The sequence below is a fragment of the Marmota flaviventris genome, chromosome 18, assembly GCF_047511675.1.
Source record: "Marmota flaviventris isolate mMarFla1 chromosome 18, mMarFla1.hap1, whole genome shotgun sequence".
Taxonomy (NCBI): domain Eukaryota; kingdom Metazoa; phylum Chordata; class Mammalia; order Rodentia; family Sciuridae; genus Marmota; species Marmota flaviventris.
The window spans coordinates 1,040,928-1,062,704 of NC_092515.1; the positions used below are offsets into that span (position 1 = coordinate 1,040,928).

At 62.2% G+C, this 21,777-nt stretch overlaps 1 long non-coding RNA gene across 4 annotated transcripts; it reads left to right on the plus strand.

Moving 5' to 3' along the window:
• Positions 1-14,569: 14,569 nt before the first annotated feature.
• Positions 14,570-18,949, plus strand: LOC139702706 (uncharacterized). Of its 4 annotated transcripts, none has more exons than XR_011705274.1 (5): positions 14,570-14,720; positions 15,095-15,999; positions 16,625-16,784; positions 17,078-18,260; positions 18,444-18,949. It is a non-coding gene; the product is annotated as an uncharacterized lncRNA (long non-coding RNA). The 4 variants fall into 4 exon arrangements; XR_011705272.1 differs by having other exon boundaries at positions 17,078-17,225; positions 17,384-18,949; XR_011705271.1 differs by having other exon boundaries at positions 17,078-18,949.
• The last annotated feature ends 2,828 nt before the right edge of the window (positions 18,950-21,777 follow it).

Below are 21,777 nucleotides of genomic sequence, written 5' to 3' on the forward strand. Positions count from 1 at the left end.
GGCGGGGAGCGTCAGAACGTCCCGGGGCGGCGGGCGGCGGGCGGCGGGCGGCGGGCAGCGCAGGACGCGGCTGGGCCGGATCCCATGGGTCTGGGATGGGAAGAGCGGACCCGGCGAGGACCTGGCGGGAAGGCCGCCGCGCCCTGGGCGACCCGGGCCTGGCAGGGACCCAGAGACGGCCGCGCAGCTGTCCTGGTGCAGGAGCCAGCGCCCAGGGCTAGTGAGGCGGGGACCCGTGGGGGGACAGGAGAGGGCAGGGGACGGGGACAGTCTTCAAACCTGGGGGGCCTGAAGCCAGGCACAGGACAATGCCTGGGGTCCCACTGCCCCGAGGCCTGTGGAGGCCGGCCCGGGAGGCAGGGTGCGGGCCGGTCCAGGGCGCAGAGTCCCCGGGCGCCAGTGTCCCGGGACTGCGGGGTGGACGGTGACCCAGGAGCTGCAGGGGTCCTCGGGCGGCCTAAAGGCTCACGGCAGCCCGCACCCGCGGGGTGGAGCAGGAGCTGGCCGGCTCCGGTGGTCGCCGGGCTGTGTGGCCATCAGAGCGCGCTGTCCCTGTGAGTGTGTAAATGGACGCACACGCCTACGTTTGTTGATTTTTTAGTGTTCACAGTTTATTGTGCACTGGAGACTCCTTTAGGAGTCGGGGCGCTCAGAGCAGGGCTCCCCCTCTGGCACTGGTGATGAGGTGGGTTAGCGCTGATGGCCACCAAGGCCTGGGGACAGCGACTGCAGCCCTGCCTGCCCGCCTGACGGGTTCTGTTCTCAGGCCCTCGGGCTTGGTCAGCATTTTATTTTATTGACTTGTGATTGTTTCTATGGAGCCGGGTGGGAACCCAGGGCCTGCCTTGGGCATGCTAGGCCAGCCTGACCGCTGAGCTGGCGCTACTCAGTGCGGCTCCCAGGAGGGTTCTTTTGTTGTTGTGTAGAGTGTATTTTGACATTTCATACATCCGCGGAGTGTAACTTCCCATTTCTGTGGTTGTACATGACGTGGAGTTTCACTGGTCGTATGTTCACATGGGAACTTCGGAAAGTGAGGTCCGATTCATTCTACTGTCTTCCCATCCCCGACCCCTCCCCCACTTCCCCAGTCCCATCTGGTCAATCTCCCCTTCTCCCTCCCCCTCCTATTGTGAGCCAGCTTCCACATATCAGAGAACATTTGGACTTTGGGGAATTGGCTTATTTCAGTTAGCATGATAGCCTCCAGTTCCAACCATTTACCGGCAAACGCCATAATTTCATTTTTTATGGCTGAGTGATATACCATTGTGTATATGTACCACATTTTCTTTATCCATTCATCTGTTGAAGGGCACCTAGGTTGGTTCCATAGCTAGCTATTGTGAATTGAGCTGCTGTAAACGTTTATGTGGCTGGATCACTGTTGTATGCTGATTTTACATCCTTTGGGTATAAATCGAGGAGAGATAACTGGGCAAATTGGTGGTCCCATTCCAAGTTTTCTGAGGAATCTCTCACTTCTTTCCAGAGCAGTTACACCAGTTTGCATCCCACCGGCAGTGTGTGAGTGTGCCTTTCCCCACGTCCTCACCCACATTTATTGTTACTTGTATTCTTCGTGGAGGGTTCTTAACAGGAGAGTGTCTGGCTCTGTGGCCGGTCCCTGGTGCCAAGGGCAGCTCGGCCAGGAGGGAGGTCCGACAGTTTCAGGAAAGAGCTCTTGGTGGCTTGGCCTCTGGCAGTGGCATAGGGCGTGGTGAGAGCTGTTGACATTTTAGGGGTATTTTGACCTGACCTGCTGGTGGCCGCTGGGCGGGGTGAGATGGCAGTAGGGACAGCTCCAGGGTTCTGGGGCCTGGCAGAGTGAGGTGGCCTCGTGGGACATGGCGTGGGAGCGGCTGGCGGTGGGGTGGGTGGGTCTCAGTGGCCCCAACTCGGATTTCCCTTGAGAGTTCTGCAGGACACCCAGGTGCAGTGAACGGATGAGGGTGGCTAATCGGGGACCAGGGGCTGTCTGTGCACCTTTCCTCCCAACTTACTGAGGCAAAGGCTCACTGGCTACGTATCTGGAGCCCTCATCTAACGGGCACTCTGTCCTCTGGCTTCAGGCGGGGCTGAGGGAGGCGCCTGGGTCCCGGGGCGCCCAGGCGACCTCGGAGGCCAGAGTGAGGGACGGTGGGGACCGGCTCACCTCGGGCAACCTCAAGCCTGTCTCCTCTGGCAGGGGAGAGAGGGGACTTTGTAGGGAGGACTTGTCACATTTGTGTGCAGAGAGCAAACAGCGAGTGTAGCAGATGCGGAGCTCATTACGCCCAGTCCCTCTGGTGAACCGCACGCGGGCTCCTAGGGCAGGGCTTAGCAGGCGATCCGCATGCAGATTGATCTCCGTGATCCAATTACAAGGATCACACCATCATGTGGATTACGAGTGACTAACTAATCATACGCTCCAAGGTAGTACCTATGACTTATGGGCATCTTTATGTGTGTTTTCATGTGTATTTTGATAGTTAACACAAATCTGTGAGTACGTGTGTAATCCATGTGATTGAATCACACACTAATGTAATTTAGAAGCATTAAATCGATCATGACATCAAGACCACATGCACACTTGCGCCATATTTTATTCAATTTTTTATTTATTTACTCATTTTTTTGAAGAGAGAGGGTGGATCAGGGGATGGGAAGCGCCTGGCCCTGGCTGGCGAGGCCGGGCGGTTCCGCGCGCTCCGAGCTGGGCCCCGTGGTCAACACGTGTGAAGGAATGAGGCCTGCAGATTATAAACCTGCATCTCGTCAGCTCCCAGATTCTGGATGACAAGTGGCGGGGGCAGAATGGGATGATCTACAGAGCAGATGCTGTTTAGACAGTGAGACGCTGAGCAGACGCAGAGCCCGCCACGCTGCTGGGCGCCTGGGGACCCTGCTCCGGCCTTAATCACGCAGGAGGCACCTAACTCCTGGATTCGAGCCGGTCTTGAGCTCAGTGGAAAACCGCGGGCTGGGGGGCCTGGCTGCTCTTCTGCCTCCCACACGCTTCCCACGCCCCAGCTCCCTCCCCGTCCCGGCCCCCTCCCCTGGTGCGCCCGGGTGAGGTGAGGTGTGGTGACGGCTGTGCATTCCAGGCCCTCCATACCTGTCCTTCCAGGTGAGGACTAGCAGGACCCCCTCGGGCCCCCCACGGGGCCTCTGCATCCCATCCATCTGCAAGTCCCTGGGCTCGGCTCATGGTCTCCAGGTGTCTAGTTCTCACAAATATGGTGAAGAGTTTCTCCCTGGACCCCCCAGACCACCCTGCTGGGGGCCGTGAGGTCAGCCGGTTCCCCAGGGAGACCAGTCCTGAGGAGGACTGTGGACGCAGGAGGAGGGAGGCAGGGATTTAGAGAGCTGGCTCCCGGGGCTGTGGGCTGCCAGGTCCCAGCCTCTAACGGTGCCTCCAGCTTGGAGGTCCAGCAAGATCTCTGTTTTAGAGTCTGCAGTCAGACTCTTCCTTCCTTGGAAACCACCATCTTCATTCCTAAGTCTTTCCTCTGATTGGGTGAGGCCCACCAGGCCACGGAGGGTCGTCTAATCACATCTAGAAAACAGCTTCGTCCTGATACCTAGAGGGGTGTCTGGCAAAGCCACTCGACCCCACAGCCCAGCGGTGGACACAGGAAGTTAACCATGTAGCCCGAGTCACAACAAGATGGCCTCTGGCCTTCCAAAGACCTGAACTGGCAGTGGGGCAGGGGAGGCAGGCTCTCCCGGGCCAGATCCGGTGGCCTGGCTCAGGAGGACCCCAGCGCCTGCTCCGAGGCCTTCACAGACGGGCGGAGGTCCCTCACAGAGGCAGTGTCCCGAGGCAGTTCTGGAAGACCTGGAGGCACGGCTGTCTGAACCTCTGTTTTGTTTGTTTTTAGTTTTAAAGTTAATTTGTTTTTATTTTCACTTGAGATCATTTCATGGATGCAATGTGCCTATCTGGAGGGCAGGGGGGGGATGCCATACCTGCACAGGAAGTAGGCTGGTGACCAGGGCGCCACCGCCCGCCTCCTCAGACGGCCCCTCCCTCCGCCAGGCTGCCGCTGCAGCCTCCTCTGCCCCCAGCCTCAGGGACCGGCCACTGCCCTCCCTCTATGAAGTCCCTTGCAGGTTTCCACACCTGAGTGAGGACACGCGGTTTCCATTTCTCTGCGCCTGGCTTATTTAATTTACAACGTGTCCTCCTTTCTGGGGGCATCTGTGTGGGTTGCAGTGCCGGTGGGCCCAGGAAGCCCCTGTTGGCAGGGTCCACGGTGCCCGGGGACCAAGTGTCCTCTGCCGTTGACCAGCCTTTCGGGTCGGCCTATCATGTTATGATCAGCCATCCATTTTGCTTATTCGTTCAAAGTTCTTTACATCAACTTTAACACAAAAATAATTTCCCCAAAATGTGATAACGGGTAAGTCCAGGGGAGGCGTCCTGCTCTGAGGTCCAGGGGCTGCCAATCACAATCCACGTGGGAGCTGCTCGTGGGCATCGGGGCGCTGTCCCCAGGCCTGCATCAGACTGACCGTGTCTCACGTTCACAGTGGCCCGGCATGCACACAGAAAGCGTGTGCTCCCACGTGTGCTGCCCCAGGCACGCAAAGGGATTCTGGGCACACGGATGCGAGGCCAGGAATGTGACTTCCCAGAGGGAGGGGCGGCGGCTGGTCACTGAGGCTGGGGCCAGAGGAGGCTGCGCATCCGTGAACAGTGACTCTGCTCGGGCGTCAGGAAAACACACGAGCAGATCCGTGTCTCCCTTCACTCTCCAGGGCCCATTCTTCTTATAGGGTCCAGTCAGGCCTGACCAGGGCCCACCCAATGGCCTTCTCTGAGCTCAGTCACCTCCAGAGAGGCCCTGTTTCCACGTGCGGTCACACTCTGAGCCTGGCAGGTGAGGACTCAGCCGAGTAAGTTGGGAGCCCAGTCCAGCCCAGAGCACAGGGACAGACGGCTCACGACAGCCGGCCCAGTGATGGTGGCCACCCCTGTGACCCCGGAGCTCTGGAGGCGGAGGCAGGAGGATCACGAGTTCAAAGCCAGCCTCAGCCACTCAGCCAGGCCCTGAGCAGCTCAGGGAGACCCTGTCCCTAAAATACAAACAAGGGCGGGGATGGGCTCAGGGGTCGAGCCCGGATTTAATCTCCAGTAAGCCCCTTGGAGTGTCTGCACACGTCACGGAGATCCCTTCAGCCAGCCGACTTCAGCGGACACTTCTGTGACCTGACCCCTCAACAGGACCCTGAGAAGAAAAAGGTACAGATAGATAAGAAGCAAGACTGGACAGGTCAGTTCCCGCCTCCTGCCCCTGCAGCCCCGTCCGGGGAGAAGCCAGCTGGGCCAACGCCCCAGGCACACACCCATGTCCCTCGCTGTCTCTTGACACAGGCAGGTGACCAGCCCGCTGAGGGCCCGCGAGGCTCTCTGGAGGCCTGGTGCTCAGGGGGGTCTCTGCTCACTGTGGGGCCTGTGATCGGCCATCGGCTGTGGCTGCCGTGAGCGAGGGTGGCTCTGACCCTGCGGGCGACGGGCGCCAGCTTGCTGATGAGGCCCAGCGTGGCAGGACAGCACCGGGCCTTCTGCAGCCCAGAAGAGGGCCAGCAACGGAAGCCCATGTCTGCCGGGCGCCGTCACTCAGCACCACCGCTGTGCCCAGCCTGAGCCACCAGGAGCCGGCCAGCTGCACATTCCAAGGGCCCCCGCGGCTTGAGAGAGACGGGGGGAGGGCAGAGCCCTCAGTCGGGGAGGAGGACCACTCACGGTGCCTGGGCCCCTGTCCCTCCCAGATGCTGGTGTCCACCCCGGGGACCCACCCGACTTACGTGGTCTGGGGAAACCACGGCGCTTTGTTTTCTTAGGGCTGGGCCCTGAGGCTGGCCACGAGGAGGCGCAGGGGTCTGCACGTCCCTCAGCGAGCAGCTGGTCTGCTCAGGGACTGCGAGGTGGCCAGTCTGCCTCCATCCACCCCAGTCTGCCACCCCAGAGAATGCAGCACCCGCAGGGGCACACAGTGAGATCTGTGTACACCAGGCTGTGAGTGTGCCTGTGTGTGCGTGTGTGTGCGTGTGTGTATGTGTGTGCGTGTGTGCCTGTGTGTACATGTGTGTGCCTGTGAGTGTGCCTATGTGTATGTGTATGTGCCTGTGTGTGCATGTGTGTGCATGTGTGTACATGTGTGTGCCTGTGAGTGTGCCTATGTGTATGTGTATGTGCCTGTGTGTGCGTGTGTGCCTGTGTGTACATGTGTGTGCCTGTGAGTGTGCCTATGTGTATGTGTATGTGCCTGTGTGTGCATGTGTGTGCATGTGTGTATAAGTGTGCACATGTGTGTCTGTGTGTATGAGTGTGCACATGTGTGTGCAAATATGTGCCTTGTGTATGGGTGTGCACATGTGTGTGCATGTGTGTACGTGTGTACCTGTGTGTGCCTGTGTGTATGTGTGTGCATGTGTGTACGTGTATGTGCATGTATGTGCATATGTGTATGTGCATGTGTGCCTGTGTGTATGAGTATGTGCATGCGTGTGCCTGTGTGTATGAGTGTGTGCATATGTGTGCCTGTGTGTACATGTGTGTGCCTGTGTGTATGAGTGTGCACATGTGTGTGCAAATGTGTGCATGTGTGTATGTGTGTGTCTGTGTGTACGTGTGTGCCTGTATGTGTGTGTGCCTGTGTGTACGTGTGTGCCTGTGTGTGCATGTGTGTGCCTGTGTATATGCGTGTGTGTGCGCCTGTGTGTGCATGTGTGTGCCTGTGTCTGCCTGTGTGTGCGTGCGTGTGTGCATGTGTGTACATGTGTGTTCCTGTGTATGTGTGTGTGCCTGTGTGTGTCTGTGTATGTGTGTGTGCTTTTGTGTGTTGTATGTGCATGTGTGTGCCTGTGTGTATGTGTGTGTGCCTGTTTGTGCTTGTGTGTGCGTGTGTGTGCCTATGTGTGTATGTGTGTGTGCCTGTTTGTGCTTGTGTGTGCCTGTGTGTGCCTATGTGTGTGTCTGTGTGTGTGTCTGTGTGTGTCTGTGTGCCTGTTTGTGCTTGTGTGTGCATTTTTGTGCCTGTGTGTGTGCCTGTGTGTGCGTGTGTGCACCCTCCACCCACTACATCCACACCCATAGCCACGTCACGTGGATGTTGTCCCCATGTCTCTCTCTTCACTGTCTCTTTGGATAGGACCCCAACTCCAAGGAGAACAAAGACAGCGTCCGTCTGGGATGCCCACCACCCACCTTGGATGCCCACTGCCCAGAGCAGGGTCTGGCAAACAGGAAGTGCCCAGCAAGGGCTTGTTGAGTGGATGAGTCAGACAGATGACCACTTGGGGACAAGAGCTGTCTGTGTGGTTGGTGTCGTGGCCTCCGAGAAGCAGGAACCCGTGCTCCGACCCTGTCTGCAAAGGTGCAGGTGGCCGGGTTTGACCCTTCTGCAAAAACACCATTTTAAATGTCACATCGTAAGTGGAAAAGTGCTCAGCCATGTCCCCAGTGTGGGTCCCAGGCGGGGCACGTCAGGACCTGCTCCCCCGCCTGGCCCCTGACATCCCCTGCTCCGCGCGTCCCCGGGAACATCTGCTGGCGTCAGTGGTGCGGCCGGCTGTCTGTTGCCGTGGAAACTGCCTAGGAGCGGGAGGAGGCCAGACACTCAGAGGATGGAACTTTCCAGACTCTACGGGGTTAGAATCCAGCCCGCCATGTAAATCGTCCCCAACAAATATTTGTGGGGGAGTTGATTAAAATGGGGAGGGAGAGAGTGACTTATTTTTCTGAGCCTCAGTTTTCTCTGGTGAAAATGGGGAGACACAGGAGACGCACACAGTGCGAGTACGTTTCCCGCTCCTTGGGCATCGCGGGCACCGCGCCTGCCGCCATGTGCCCAGGGTCGGCAGCCCTCTGCCCCAGGCTGCCCCGCCTCGGGTGGGGAGGAGGGGGGTGGGAGGAGGGCAGAGTCCGGCCTCCCGCACCCCTCCACCCACCCTGCTGTGCTCTATGCACGACGTCCGTCCTGTGACCTGGAGTGGTCTCCTTGGTTTCTCCCCCTCAGTGGGCAGCCAGCTCCTGGCCCCCTCCTGGCCCCTCGTCCCATCCCCGTGCCCAGCCCCGTGCTTCAGCACACCGTCATCCCTCAGTGTGGGGAGGGTGGCCCTGAGGTCCCCGGGGGGGACGGAGTGGGATCACCTGTGGTCTACGCACTCAGGACACCTGGGGGAAGAGCCACCCTGTGTCACCTAATGACCAGGGAGCCTGCAGACACAGAGGCTGGCCGCGCGTCCCAGATGGACAGGTGGACACGTAGGGACTACCTGGGGCGTGCAGAGCTTCTGACGGGTGGACTGACCTGGGGATGGGGAGCGGTGGGAGGGTGACCGTGGAGGGCGAGGCACTGGGAAGGCAGCGGCTGCGGCAGCGTCCCCAGACCAGAGCCCACGCAGGAGAACTTCCTCCGACAGAGTCCAGGGCAGTAGCTGGGGCAGGATTCCTGGGGTGAAGGACCTCTGAGGTGCACAGTGTCAGCCAGGACTCCCACCAGGCCCTGGGACCAACGGTGGCCGTTTCATCTCCCTGAAGACGCCTCTTGTCCTCGTCAGGACGCGCGCCACCGCACACTCACCAGGACGGCCGACTTTGGAGAGGGCAGCAGTAAGTGTGGGCGGGGGGCTCAGAGCTGGAGGGGTGTGAGAGTGTCCTTCCGTGGCCCTCAGCCTGGCCTCAGTGTTCCCACGGTGCAGAGTGACATCGCCCAAGGAGGGGAAGAGTCCCCTCAGGCCTTGAGCATGCTGATGACGAGCCTGGGTGTGGGGACCACAGGGAGCGTGAGCCGTGGCCAAGGGCAGTGGCTTTGCTGAGGGGCAGCAGCACCAGGGGCTCCCAGCGTGGGGCCCGAGCTTTGCTAGAGCTTCTGCTACTTCAAGAGAAACCGGAGACCCCCCGCCGTGGATTTAATGTGCCGCGGCCCCGGTGTGGGCCACTGGTGGACGCTGTCCCCTTCCACTCAGTGGCTCCACTCCCAGGAACCTGGCGACGGGTGCTCTTGGGACGCTGGAGTAGCCACCCGCTCCCTAGCAGGGAGGATGGCCATCCTCGGGGCCAGCAGGCGGCTCATGGCTGCGGTGGGGACGCACCCGCGGGTGCCGGCTCGGGGGCTCTCCCCACCCTGCCTGGCCCACCCGCCGTGGTCCTGCTGGCCGCCAGGACTTGTGGGTACCGGCTCCCGGTCCTCGGGAAAGTTCCCACCACCGAGGAGCTGAGGAAATGGGGGCGCCCAGGAGCCGGGCCGGGGCTCCAGCTGGGGGGGGCAGCTCCCCTCACGCCCTGGCTGCCCCCCACTGTCTCCACCTGAAGTAAGACGTGGAGCGTGGAAGAGGGGGCGGACGCACCGCGTCTGGAATTACTCATCATGGAGACGTCTGGATGTGGCTTCCAGGAAGAAGAAGACTCTTCAAATTAAAATTAAATTTAGTTCAGCACAGCACAGGGGTGCGGCGGCCCCCCAGGCCCCCTGCCGGCCAGTCTCACACCTCCTGGGGGGACTGTGTGTGGCCGCAGGGAGCCTGCAGACACAGAGGCTGGACATGTGGACGCGTAGGGGCTACCTGGGGCGGGCATGAAGGAGCAGGCGTGGCGTGGGAGGCTCGTGAGGCCCCCCGTCCACCCGGGTCCCTAGGACAGGCCCCTGCTCCAGGTCGACCGAGAGTCGGTGGCCATGCAGTGGTGCCTGTGGGCTGCCCTGCTGCTCCCCACAGGGTCCACAGGCAGGTGAGCTGGGCTCTGTCCAAGACTGCACAGATGCCACCGATGTCCCTCCCCTCCGCAGAGACCCCTCTGACGTGCTGCTGATTGCATATTGCAGGACGGAGCCCAGGCCCAGCCTCCCCCCACCTGGCTACTTGGGAGGTCCTGATCCCCCTGTGGTCCTCCTCAGGGCCCTCGCCTGGCGACGGGGTTTCCATGGGAACCGCAGCCAGACAGAGAGGAGGAGGCTGCGGCGAGCGGGAGGGATGGGAGCCTGGAATTTTCCAGGCTCCGGACTCGGACTGTAGACGTGCCTGGACTCGCCACGCGGCCTCCGTGGAGATCTGGGGACCGGGAAGAGGGGCTGCAGACCAGGGGCTTCCCCTCCTGCCCCCCGAGGGGCGGGGCAGGCGCAGGGTCCCCCGGGCCGCGGGGACCCTCACTGGCCGGCTGCAGCATCCCCACTGCGGAGGCCAACACCCACCAGACCTGCAGCCCTGGCTGCCCTCGGGAAAGGGCTCCTGAGCTCCCACCTGCCCCCAGGCTGGCCCTCCACTTCCCAGGTTGCTCTGCCGCTGGCCCCTGGACCCCGCCCTCTCTGTGCTCAGCATAAGTGGCTTCTAGGGCAGCCTGGGGCCGCCTCATCTATCTCACAGAGCCCAGCACACAGTAGGCCCTCAGTAGCGATAACTGGGCTGAAGGATGGAGGACCAAGCCGCGCTCTCCAGTCAGTCACACCACTGCCCACAGGAGGTCGGTGCACGTCCTCCCGGGGCTGGTCACCGTGTGGGGCACACTCATCTCCTGTCTGCCAGCGGCTTGGCCTGGACTTGAGTCAGGCCGGCCACCAATTGCCAGTCACTTAACTTTTCTGTGTCTCGGTTTCCTCAGCCGCAAAATAGGGATGATAGCAACCTCCGCCCCCCAGTGTCATTGTTAGGACTGGAAGGGACGGGCAGGCCGGCACGGTGCCACGCTGGCTGCCGTGGGGCTCAGGAGCCCCCGCCAGGTGTCACATGCCATCTCCTTTTGGAGACACGTGATTTCCTATGTTTATATCGATCGTCTCAGCTGGAAGCCCCCCACCCGGGTGTACCTGGCAGTGTCTGGAGACCCTGTGTCCTAAATGGAGGGTGGGACACCGGCATGCGCCAGGTGGAGGCCAGGGTGCTGTCCATGTCCCTGAGTGCACAGGACAATAGCTGTGGTCTGCACGTGTCCCCAGTGTCCACGAGCAGGAAGCCCACCCCCAAGGCAGCAGTGCAGGAGTGGGCACGGGGCACCTGGTCCCGAGGGCACTGCCCTGGGTGGACCAGCGCCATTGTGGGGGTGGGCTGGCCACGGGCCAGAGGGCTCCTGCGCAGGGCGACTTTGACTCTGTCCCACTCTGTCCCCTGCTCTTTTGCCTGTCCACCTTCAGCGGGGACAAAGCCAGAGGACCCCGCCAGATGCAGCCCCTGAGGTGGCCTGCAGCCCCCGAGTGTGAGGACTGAGTGGCCCACCTGCAGCGTCCAGCCCCAGTCCTGCACTCCCACGCAGAAGGGCCTCCAGCCCGGCCAGGGAGGGGCAGAGGGAGAACAGGGCCCGCGGCCTTCGAAGCTCCAGGATCTGCGCCAAGAAGTGAGGTCAGCCACAGGGGAGGCTGCGTCCTGCTGAGCCGCTCAGGACACCTGGGAGGGGCCTTAGGGCTCCGGGCAGGTCCAGCAGGCTTTTGGCCGGCCCCTCAGTGGGCGGTAGGGCACTGTGGACGCGTGGCCAGCAGAGGGCGCCTGGAGTTGCTCTTCGGTCTGTGCGCAGAGTCGTGTCCACTCTCGCTGCCTGGACTCCCACGGGCCTGCCCTGCCCTCCCGGCAGGCAGCTTGGATGCGTGACTGGCCGGGCCCCCCTGCCGTTGTCCCCTGGGCACACAGCTGGTACCCAGAGGGGCAGGGGCTCAAGGACAGGGCCAGGCCACCTGCCCCTCCCGTCAGCACCCGTGAAGTTGCCAGACACAGCAAATCCAGGGACTGGAGAGAGTGTGGGCACAGACGGGCTCTCGGCCTCTGAGCTGGCCTCCGTCCACCCCAGCAGCACCCCACCTGGCTTGTGAGGTCACACCCTCTGTCTCCTGGGGGCGGGGGCACCGAGTTCCAGCTCCCTCCCTCTCCTGAGACAGAGGGACTCCAGGTGGACAGACGGCACAGCCTCCTCGAGCGCCCCAGCCTCTGCCCTGCAGCCTCACCTCCACGTGCAGCTGGAGGCGCCCTGTGAACTGTCCCCTGGCCCAGGAGGCCATGCCCCACCCTGACCTGGTCCCCAGGTGTCTTGACTCTGCAGTTCCAGTCTCAGAGTTCGTCCAGGAGTCGGGGCAGCACGGGTGACAGAGCAGCTGTGGGGCAAGAGCGTCCACCCAGCACGGGGCTGGTGTGCTCTTCATGTCCCTAACAGAAACACGAGAGAGACTCATGGGGGGACTGGTCGTGAAATCAGTGGCCATCCACGAACGGAGCACTCCGTGGCCATGAATGACGATTTCAATGTCTTTTTTTAAAATATTTTTTTAGTGGTGCATGGACCTTCATTTATTGATATGTGCTGCTGAGAATCGAACCCAGGGCCTCCCACGTCAGGGAAGCGCTCCACACCTGAGCCACAACCCAGCCCCCAATGCCGCTGTGACACGTGGTCCTCCGTCACGAAGACACGGTGTTCAACGGCGACAGCAGAAGCCCGATGCTGGGCGGCTCTGTGTAAACCCAGCAGAAGGAGACAGGCACAGGGGACCCTGGCGCCACCCAGCACCCTCTGCGAGGGCAGATGGGAAGGGAGGAGTGGGACTTCCTGTCCAGGGAGCAGAGGTGTCTAATGAGGCTCCCGGAGGGAGGAGAGACCGCAGCAGGGTCAAGGGGGCCTTCCGTGTTGCCTCAAGGAAGAAAGGGACGTTTCCTTGGATGGAACCCGGGGTGCTCTATCCCTGAGCCACATCCCCCGCCCCCTTCAAATTATTCCACTCAGAGACAGGGCCTCGCTGAGTGGCTGAGGCTGGCTTTGAACCTGTGGCCCTCCCGCCTCAGCCTCCGGGGTCTCAGGGGTCACAGGCGTGCCCACCCTGCCTGGCCACTGTCCGTTTCTGAGGTCTGCTTTGGGTTCTGGGGGCATGGTGGGCCTGGCCGCTGCTGCCCACTGTGTGTTCGCTCCCACCTCTAGTGCGCGTGTGCCACCGTTTGTCATCTGGTCATCCATCGGCGTCCACTTCTCTGGAGCATCTCGTGGGCGGACACCGCGTCCCCACTGCCCTGAGTTCTGGAAAAGGGTCAGTGACCCGCAGACGCTTGAAGAACCAGACCATGGCGCACCTCACCCCCAGGCAACAGGCGGGTTCACTGGCCCAGCTCGGTGGACGAGGGGCCCGGCTGCTGCTGGTCCTGCCGGGGACGTCGCCGCTGGTGGCCGCCCCAGGGCAGGTCTGGTTGGGTTCCAAAGGTGGCTCTGCTCAGACTCTGAGAAGCAGATACTGAAATGTGTCACCGTAGGATTTGCTTCAGAATAACACGTGCTGTCGGGTCAGAACCAGCAGCCGGGGACCGGGGACAGCGGTGGGGACGAGGGGTGTGCAGGGCGCCAGGGCTGCGGAGCTGCCCCTGAACACCTCCCCCACGGACCTCCTCCCCCCAACGTCAAAGTGGTCCTGCCCCGGGGACCGGGCCGCAGCCCCCAGGCCCACCTCTGGGCCCAGCCAGCTGAGCCCCCCAGGGTCGGCCTCCACAGGGAAGGGAGACTTCTCCTGACGAGGCCGCACCCTGCGCTCCCGGGAGCCCCCTCCCCACGCGTGTCACACAAAGCGGTTGTGAGGGGCGGGCCACCGCGGGCCCCCAGCTGCCTTCCCCGGTGGCTGCAGAGGGGTCTTGGCACAGCACCCCCCACCGGGCAGCTGCTGGGGTGGGGCCTGGTGTTGAGTTCTGTGTCGGGGTACATCCAAACTCGCTGCACCGCGACTCCCCCGGGACTCGGGAACAAAAGCCCCCGTCTTCTGCAGCCCCCGTGTCCTAGAGTGGGACCTTGAAGGTCACGTGAAGGTCACGGTTCCCGGGGGCAGACATACCGAGACCATTTGTCAGAGGGTCGGCTTTCCTCGCAGCTAATCTCCCCAACAGCTGGGCGGGCGCTGTGTCCAACTGCTTCCCACGGCGGCCGCGGGGCTGGCGGCCCGGGCCAGGCAGCTGCTGCAGAGCTGGGGAAGGCCCCCTGGGCCAGGCCGCAGCACCCCACCCTGCGGCGCCCGCACCCTGGGCTCCGGGGCCGTGGCCCTGCCTGGGTCGGCAGGCGGGTCGCTGCGGTGTGACAGGCAAGCGGTGCAGAGGTGGCCCTGTGTGGCCCCTCCTGTGCTCCCCCACCTCGTGGCCAGCAGTGCTTCCCCGAGGGCTGAGAGGCCTGCTCAGGCGGGCGCGGGGCCTGGCCTAGGTCCCCACCCCTGCGCTGTCCTGCAGTTGCCTTGCAGAGGGTCCTGGGCCCACGCCAGGTCCCCGGTGCCTGTCACCCCTTCTGCTTCAAACCACCCCCATCCTGGGGCTTGCTACTGTCATATTGAACATCACGTCTTGGTGGCAGACGATCACGCGTCATAAGGACGTTTGAAATCGTCATCCACGGCCACGGAGCGCTCCGTTCGTGGATGGCCACTGATTTCACGCCCAGTCCCCCCATGAGTCTCTCTCGTGTTTCTGTTAGGGACACGAAGAGCACACCAGCCCCGTGCTGGGTGGACGCTCTTGCCCCACAGCTGCTCTGTCACCCGTGCTGCCCCGACTCCTGGACGAACTCTGAGACTGGAGCTGCAGAGTCGAGCTATTTCACAATCGCAGGTTCAAGGCTCTGCGCGTGTGCAGGTCGGAGCGGCTGTGTGCAGACCCAAGGCCGCGCGCCGCAGTCTGGGTAAACACTGACCCGCCGCCCTCCGGCTCCGGAGAAATGTGCTGGTGATTTTCCTAGATGAAGCAGATCCTTCCCCTGGGTGTGCTCACCGGGGAGCTCGCGTTTCACGGTCAGTTCTTGGGAGGCCCCTAGAAAGCTGGAAGCCCGGGGGGCGGGGAGACAAGAGCCGGGGTCCATGGCATGCGCCCAGCTCCCACAGGGGTGCAGCTGGGGTGGGAGCCCGCGGGCGGCTGAGGCCTGGGCCTGGTCTGGGGCGCAGCGGGTGCCCTGGTCTGGGGCGCAGCCGTGGGGCCAGGGTGAGGTGGAAGGGGGTTGGTGGGACGTGATGAGCAGGATGCAGACAAGACGGGGAGCAGGAGCAGGGGTGGGGGTGTCCAGCCCCCAGGCCAGGACCTGGGGCTGAGGACGGGGTGATCCAGCAAGGTCAGGGCCCTGAGGACGCGTGGGCATCTCCTGAACAAAATGGTTCCCGGTATTTACCAGAACGAGAGCTCGTAGGTGGGACCGGAGCACTCAGCCCGTCTGCCTGACCCCGCTGGGCCCTTGGCTCTGGGGCCTCCCTTGACCCGTGTGACCTCTGTGACCTGGAGAGAGATGGGACAGTGGCGCTGTCACTACTGTGGGGGGCAGCGCCCCGGTTCCGGTCCACCTGCGCCTCAGAGGTGTCATCTGCCAGATGTGATCAAGGGGACTTGGATCCCTCGGCACGGCCCAGTAAGCCCAAGGACCCCGAGGGACAGGCCAGGGGTGACGGAGACAGACGGGAGCCAGGCGTCCACAGGCCGCGGTGCCAGGCGCTGCCAGCAGGCGGCAGAAGCAGGAGAGGGCAGGGGACAGACTCGCCCTGGGAGGCCACCCTGGGCACTGTGGCGCCTTGGCGCCCTGACTCCAGAGCGCCAGCCCCAGGACGGTCCTCCGAGCAGCCCGGCGGGCGTGGGCCAGGTGGGAGCAGCAGCCTGGGGAAGCTGAGGCTGCTGAGATGGCGGATGAGGCCAGCTCCTCCTGCCCGGAGCTGGACCTTGGCCGTGCTGGGCCTGGTGTCCGCCACCTCTGGGTGACGTCTTCACAGACGGGACACGCAGAGCGTGACCTCCACGGGAGGCCCAGCCGTCTGTCTTCGTCCCTCGCTGCCGTAGCAAGCCTCAGGCTGCCGACTCTACACAAGGCTCACTTCTCGCTCTTCCGGAGGAAGACAGGACAGGAAAGGGCCCGCGGCTCTGCCCCGCCCCAGGCAGTGGCCCTGGGGATCCGGTCTGGGCCGTGAGTCCGCTGGACGCCTGTTCAGACTCGGCCAGGCCCTGCTGACTCTCGCCATCCTGAGGTGACTCTCTCCCACTGGCCCAACTGGGCCACCAGCTGCATAGGGAGTCTGCCACCCAGCACTGCAGGTGCGGTGGCCGTCCCATCCAGGGGCGGGAGGCCACCCAACGTCACGGTGCAAGACGTGACCCAGGCTGGCCCGGGGGGAGGCTGCCTGGGAGGCCCGTGGGGCGGGTGCTGGGGCGCAAGCCGGAGGCCGGGCACCAGGGGAGACGTGCTGGGGGTGGAGACCACCTGGGCTGGAGACGCCTGGGCAGCGGCCTGTGAAGAGGCCTTGAATGCCGCTAGCGTGGACGCCCTGGGCCCCAGACCTCTCACACCCGCCACTCACCACTGCCTGGGGCTGCACCGGGCTGCACTGGGCCGGGAGCCACAGCGGAGCCGCAGGAAGGCGCTGGACAGGGTCAGAGCCTGAGGCCTGGCCAGGCCTGCCCGGCTCACGCTGGCTGGAGGGCTCGCTGGGGCGGGGCTGACCGCCCAGGGGTCCAGGGCCCCTGAGCCTCCGGCAGGTCGTGCAGGGCCGGGGCCAGCGGGCGTGGGCCTGGCCGCCCTGGGCTTTAACACCTGGACCAGCGGCGCTGGGCAGCCAGGACAGGGAGTCACCCTGGCAAAGCACCAGTGTCCCGGTTGGACTTGGGGACCTGGGACTCTCGGGCCGCCTCCTGAACATGTGTTGCCCTCATTATTTTCCAGTGACCTTTGGTTTTATTTTGTGTTCCGAGACCCACCTTCTTTCTTACTTGGCGACCATGTGGCAGAGGGCTAGGTACCGTGTGATGTTCAGATCCACCCACGGAGGGTCCAGTCTCCGTGGCTGGCGCACACAGGACCTCATGTTTACCACTGGGTTGTGGTAAGAGCATTTAAAACCTTTTATTCGGCTATTTTGAAAATACGGCATGGTATCATTTGGGAGGGTGGGGATTGAACCCACAGACACTTCACCACTGAGCCACATCCCCAGCCCTTTTTATTTTTTATTTTGAGACAGGGTCTTGCTAAGTTGCTGGGGCCTCGCTAAATAGCTGAGGCTGGCCTTGAACTTGCGATCCTCCTGCCTCAGCCTCCCAAATAACTGGGATCACAGGCGTGCGCCACCAGGCCCAGCCAGCGCCATGATAACTACCCTCACCGCTGTGCCCACAGGGACCAGAACTTATCCTTCCCTCCTGGACTTCGCTCCTCCTGAGCAAACGTCTCCTTCCCTGCCCACCCAGCTCGGCCTCTGGAAACCACCAGGCGACTCTGCTCCTAAGAGACCAAGGCTGTGTTCAGCGCACAGCGTCACGTGCAGGTGGCTCCCTCTGCTCACCCTGGTGGCCTCAAGGTGCCCTGTTACCACCACAACAGAGTTTCCAGTTATTTACTTATCTGTGGTACTAGGGATTGAACCAGGGACACTTTACCACTGAGCTACACCTCCAGCTCCTTTTATTTTTTATTTTGAAACAGGGCCTTTCTAAGCTGCTGAGGCTGGCCTTGAACTTGTGATCCTCCTGCCTCAGCCTCCAAGTTGCTGGGATGACAAGTGCGAGCCCATCTACTCTTTCTTTTTAAAAGCTGAATTGCATTCTGCTGTGGGTCTGCACCACATTTTCAAGTCCATTCCTCTGCACACGAACACGGGGTCATTCGGTAGGGGACAGGGACCCTGTCTGCTCCCTGCAGTTCTTCTGTGGTTCTTCAGCTAGAGCTGATCACGGGAAAAATGAATGAAACCTCTAGTAAGTCTGTGTGTCCACGAGGTCTTCACAAGACAGGGAAGTCTGAAGGAGCTCCCCAGGTGGGGTCCTGCCCAGACCCAGAGCCGGGGTCTGAGGGGCCGAGGGCCGGGCTGGGCCTGGGCGGGAGCTGGGAAGGTCAGCTGGTCGCAGCCCTGAGGACCGGTCTCTGTGGCCGGGTCCTTTTCCAGCCGGCACTGGAGGACCAGCCTCCCGAGAGCAACGGCACGGCCCGGGGCTGCAGGTGGCGAGGGCCTGGAGGTCCGGGCCTGGCCTCTCACTGAGCTGACCATCGGCCATCGGCCACGGTTCTCTGACGAGGAAGCTAGTCTTTCCCCTAGGAGACCCTAGGTCACTGTGGGCCCAGCTGGGAGCCCAAGGCCACCCCCACCTCTGTCACTGGGCGAAGTCCCCTGACCCTGGAGAACCGCATTCCCCATGTTCTGGTCAGGGCGTGGCCACCCTCTGGGTGCCTCCTAAGGGCCGGCTGGTGCAGGGGGGCAGGAGCGCCTCCACGCAGCGCTCTTCACGAGGAGGAGCACCCCACTGAGCGCTGGGCGGCCTGCGGGCTCTTCTTCCCTGTGGGAAGGTCTGGTCCACGTTGTCAGGTTGGTACCAGCAACACCGCCCCGTGGGCCCAGCCTTCTGTCCTGTAGACCCTGGCCTCCCCTCCTCTGCCCAGCCTGAGGGAGGAAGACCATCCCCTGGGGCTTCCCCGGGCACCCCTCAGATCACTGGGAAGGAGGAGATGCTCACATTTATCTCACGATCGCCGTCTGCTTCTGCTGCAGATGCTCACCGTCTTCATTGGATTGTTTGTTTTTTGGAGTTCTTTATATATGAAGGCATGATCTCGTTCTTATACGGGTTACGATGGATGTTTTTGGTATGTTGATTACTTTTAAGTGACTCCTAGACAGGCTTATTTTTCTCAAGAATGAGAACACTTGTTTTCGTTTGTTTTAATAATCATGTCTGCCTTGAATTTTTCTGAAAACATTTTTGGCATAAGCCGTAAGGCTAGACTCCAACTTAATATTGTGTAAGAAAATAAGAATTTCTGCCTACACTGCACTACAGCAGCCTCACGCTCTAGCATCTTGGCACAGGCACCGAATTCCTTAACAAGACCCTGAAAGTTCAAGAAATAAAACTGACAATCAGTAGTGGGATGGCATCAGATTGGAAGGTTCTGCACCACAAGGGAAATAGTGAGGACTGGGGAGGGCCTGGGGGGGGACGGCTGCGCCAGCTCCCCCCGACCTGGGGAGGCTCAGAAAGTCCAGGCCCAAAGTAGGAGTGAGACTGACCCAATCAGCAGAGGAAGGGACGAGTCCCTGCTCCAGGGGAGACACAGGGGCCCCAAAGTGTGACAGAGCGTCAACGTCCGCAGCAGTTGGGGACAGCGCCTCCAAACTTGAGGGGGCAGAATGGACAGACGGACTTTCCCACGTCCACGCGTGACCACTCGGCCAGCGTGGCCCACGCCCCGGGCACCCACACGGGAGGGAAGGCACACACCAGTGTGCGGGATGTCAGGATGCACCAGTGACGTGAGTGCCTGAAGGGACAGTAGGAAATGGCCTTCGGGTCACCTCACTCCAGTCAGAATGGCGACGGGGACGATACGAATGGTGAAGAATGTTGGCGAGGACGGGGTGGGGGGACGGCCCCCTGTACCTTGTTGGTGGGCCACGCGCTCTAGAAAGCACCCAGGGACCGGACCCCCGTGACCCGTCCCACTTCTGAGTCCTGATCCAAAAGGTGGAAATCAGCACCGGACGGTGGTACAGCCGCGGCAGGATGTCACAGCAGCACACCTCGCAGTGGACAGGACGTGACCCGGGCAGGACGCCCAGCACCAACCGAAGAAGGGGTAGATAAAGTGTGTGTGCGTGCGCGCGCGTGTACACGTGTGTGTGCGTGTGTGCATGTGTGTACACGTGTGTGTGCGCGCGTGTGTGTACACATGTGAGTGCGGGTGTGTGCGTGTGTGCATGAGTGTGCGTGTGTACACATGTGTGTGCGAGTGTGTGCGTGTGTACACATGTGTGTGCGAGTGTGTGCGTGTGTGTGCATGAGTGTGCGTGTGTGCGTGTGTGTGTGCGTGTGTGCACATGTGCGTGTGCGGTTTCGCTCTGCCATTTAAGAAGAGAGGAGCCGCGTCCCTTGCTGGTGAGTGGAGGGACCTGGGCACCGTCCTGCTGGTGAACAAGCCAGACTCAGAAGGTCCAGGCGAACGTCCCCGTCATCTGAGGAGGCTGGAGGGAAACCAGGGCGTCCTGCAGACGGGGAGGGGGCTGGGGGAGCGGGCAGGAGAGGGGAGGACGCAGAGTGGGTGTCCAGGCGCACATTCATGAGGCACGGGAGGCCAGCAGGGAGCGGAGGGCAGCAGGGAGGAGGTGCCACTGGGGACGGCGTGTGCCTGCACTGTCCTGTGGGCTCCGGGCCGCAGGCCCCTGTGGGGCACGGTCAGCGGGGGGGCCGTTGGGATTCCCAGCAGGATGAGGACATCGGGCTGGGGAGGGCGGGTCAGCCCGCTCCTGCTGGCCTCCTGTCCACTCCTCCCCGTCCTCCAGGGCTGTCCCGGGCCGTGTCCGTGGGCCTCTCTCTGACCATGACCCTTTCTGACAGCAGAACGGCGTTGGGTGGGGAGCATCTAGGACCTGGCCTGCCCAGCACCGGGCCCCGGGGACCCTGCCGCGGCCTCCGCCCACCTCACTGAGCGTGGCCAGCGCTGGCGTGAGCCCGGGGATGATGGACCCAGTCGGGCCCCACTGAGGGCAGAGGGGGGACCAGGACGTGAGGTGAGTGGGCCTCGTCCAGTGAGCGCTACCCGTGCTTTGTGCACATGAAGCTGTGTCCTTGCTGGGGCTGCGCAGGAGGCCAGAACCAGCCCAGTCTCTGCAGCCTCGGGAGTCGGGCTGCAGAGGTGGCCACGTGTCCCCTCCCGTCGGCTGGTCCACACCGTCCTTCCTGCCCTTCTCCGGAAAGGGCGAGCCCCTTCCTACGGAGTGCCCGGGCCAGCTGCAGGGCAGCAGCATGGGACACAGGGGACTCCCAAACCCAGCAGACGGGAGGTCCCCAGGCCACAGGAAACCCAGGGGGCTGACCAGCGGGGCAGGGGGGAGAGTGGTCACACCCCGGTGACACCCTGCGTGTGCAAGCTCTGTGCACACTTGGTGTGTGTTTTGTATTTCGTATTAAAACTGTTATGGAAAATTTTCAAAATGTGAGCCACCTCTCACTTAGGAAGACAGTCCTGTGACACTCGGAAGGAAAAACAGGGTGAATAATGGCCTCGTGTCGGAGGGGCCTCTGCTGGGGGCTCTGGAGTGAGCCTCCGGCAGGACACAGGCTGGTGACTCACTCTGTGATCACCAGGAACATCAGCAGGTGGGGAGGCCAGATGACAGCCTCTGAGTCATCAGCAGAGCGGGCCTGGAGCTGGTTTGGAGACACGACATTTGTCATTTAAATGTCAAAGCCTTCGCTGGAATGCCGCGGGCAGACAGCAATTACCAGGCAGAGCGTGCCGCCCACCTGCGCCAGGAGAGGTCCGTGGGAGCAGCCCAGGAAGTCACGCTGCCTCACGGAGCTCGGTCGCCCCGCCACCTGGGTCCTCCGCCGGCCCCGGGGTTGCGGAGGTGTTCCGTCCCTAACCAGTGCGGGGACACAGGACTTTGTTAAGTTGCCGTGGGCCTCCCTAAGTTGCTGAGGCTGGCGTTGAACTTGCGATCCTCCTGCCTCAGCCTCCCCAGCGGCTGGGACGACAGGCGTGGGCCACCCTGTCTACCTCGGTGCTCGTGTCCTTAAAGGCGTATTTTGGAAGGGAGGTGTGTCCTTCGATGTTCCCAACTTGCTTTCTAAAATGGTGTCTGGGAAATGTTTGCCACTCCCACATCCTGAGGATGGTCCTCGGGAAGGCCCCACGGCCAGGTCTGCAGTGCGTCCTGTTTTAACCTGCGCCTCGTCCAGCGCCGCCCGCCGGGTGGCTGGCGCCCTCGGGGCTGGCTGCCTGCGTCCTCTGGGCCCTGGGCTGCCCTGCTGTCTCCAGGGCTGGCCCTGCCCAGCGGGTCTTAACCCAATGGTAAGCCCCCGATTCTGTTCCTCTCTGTTCCAGTG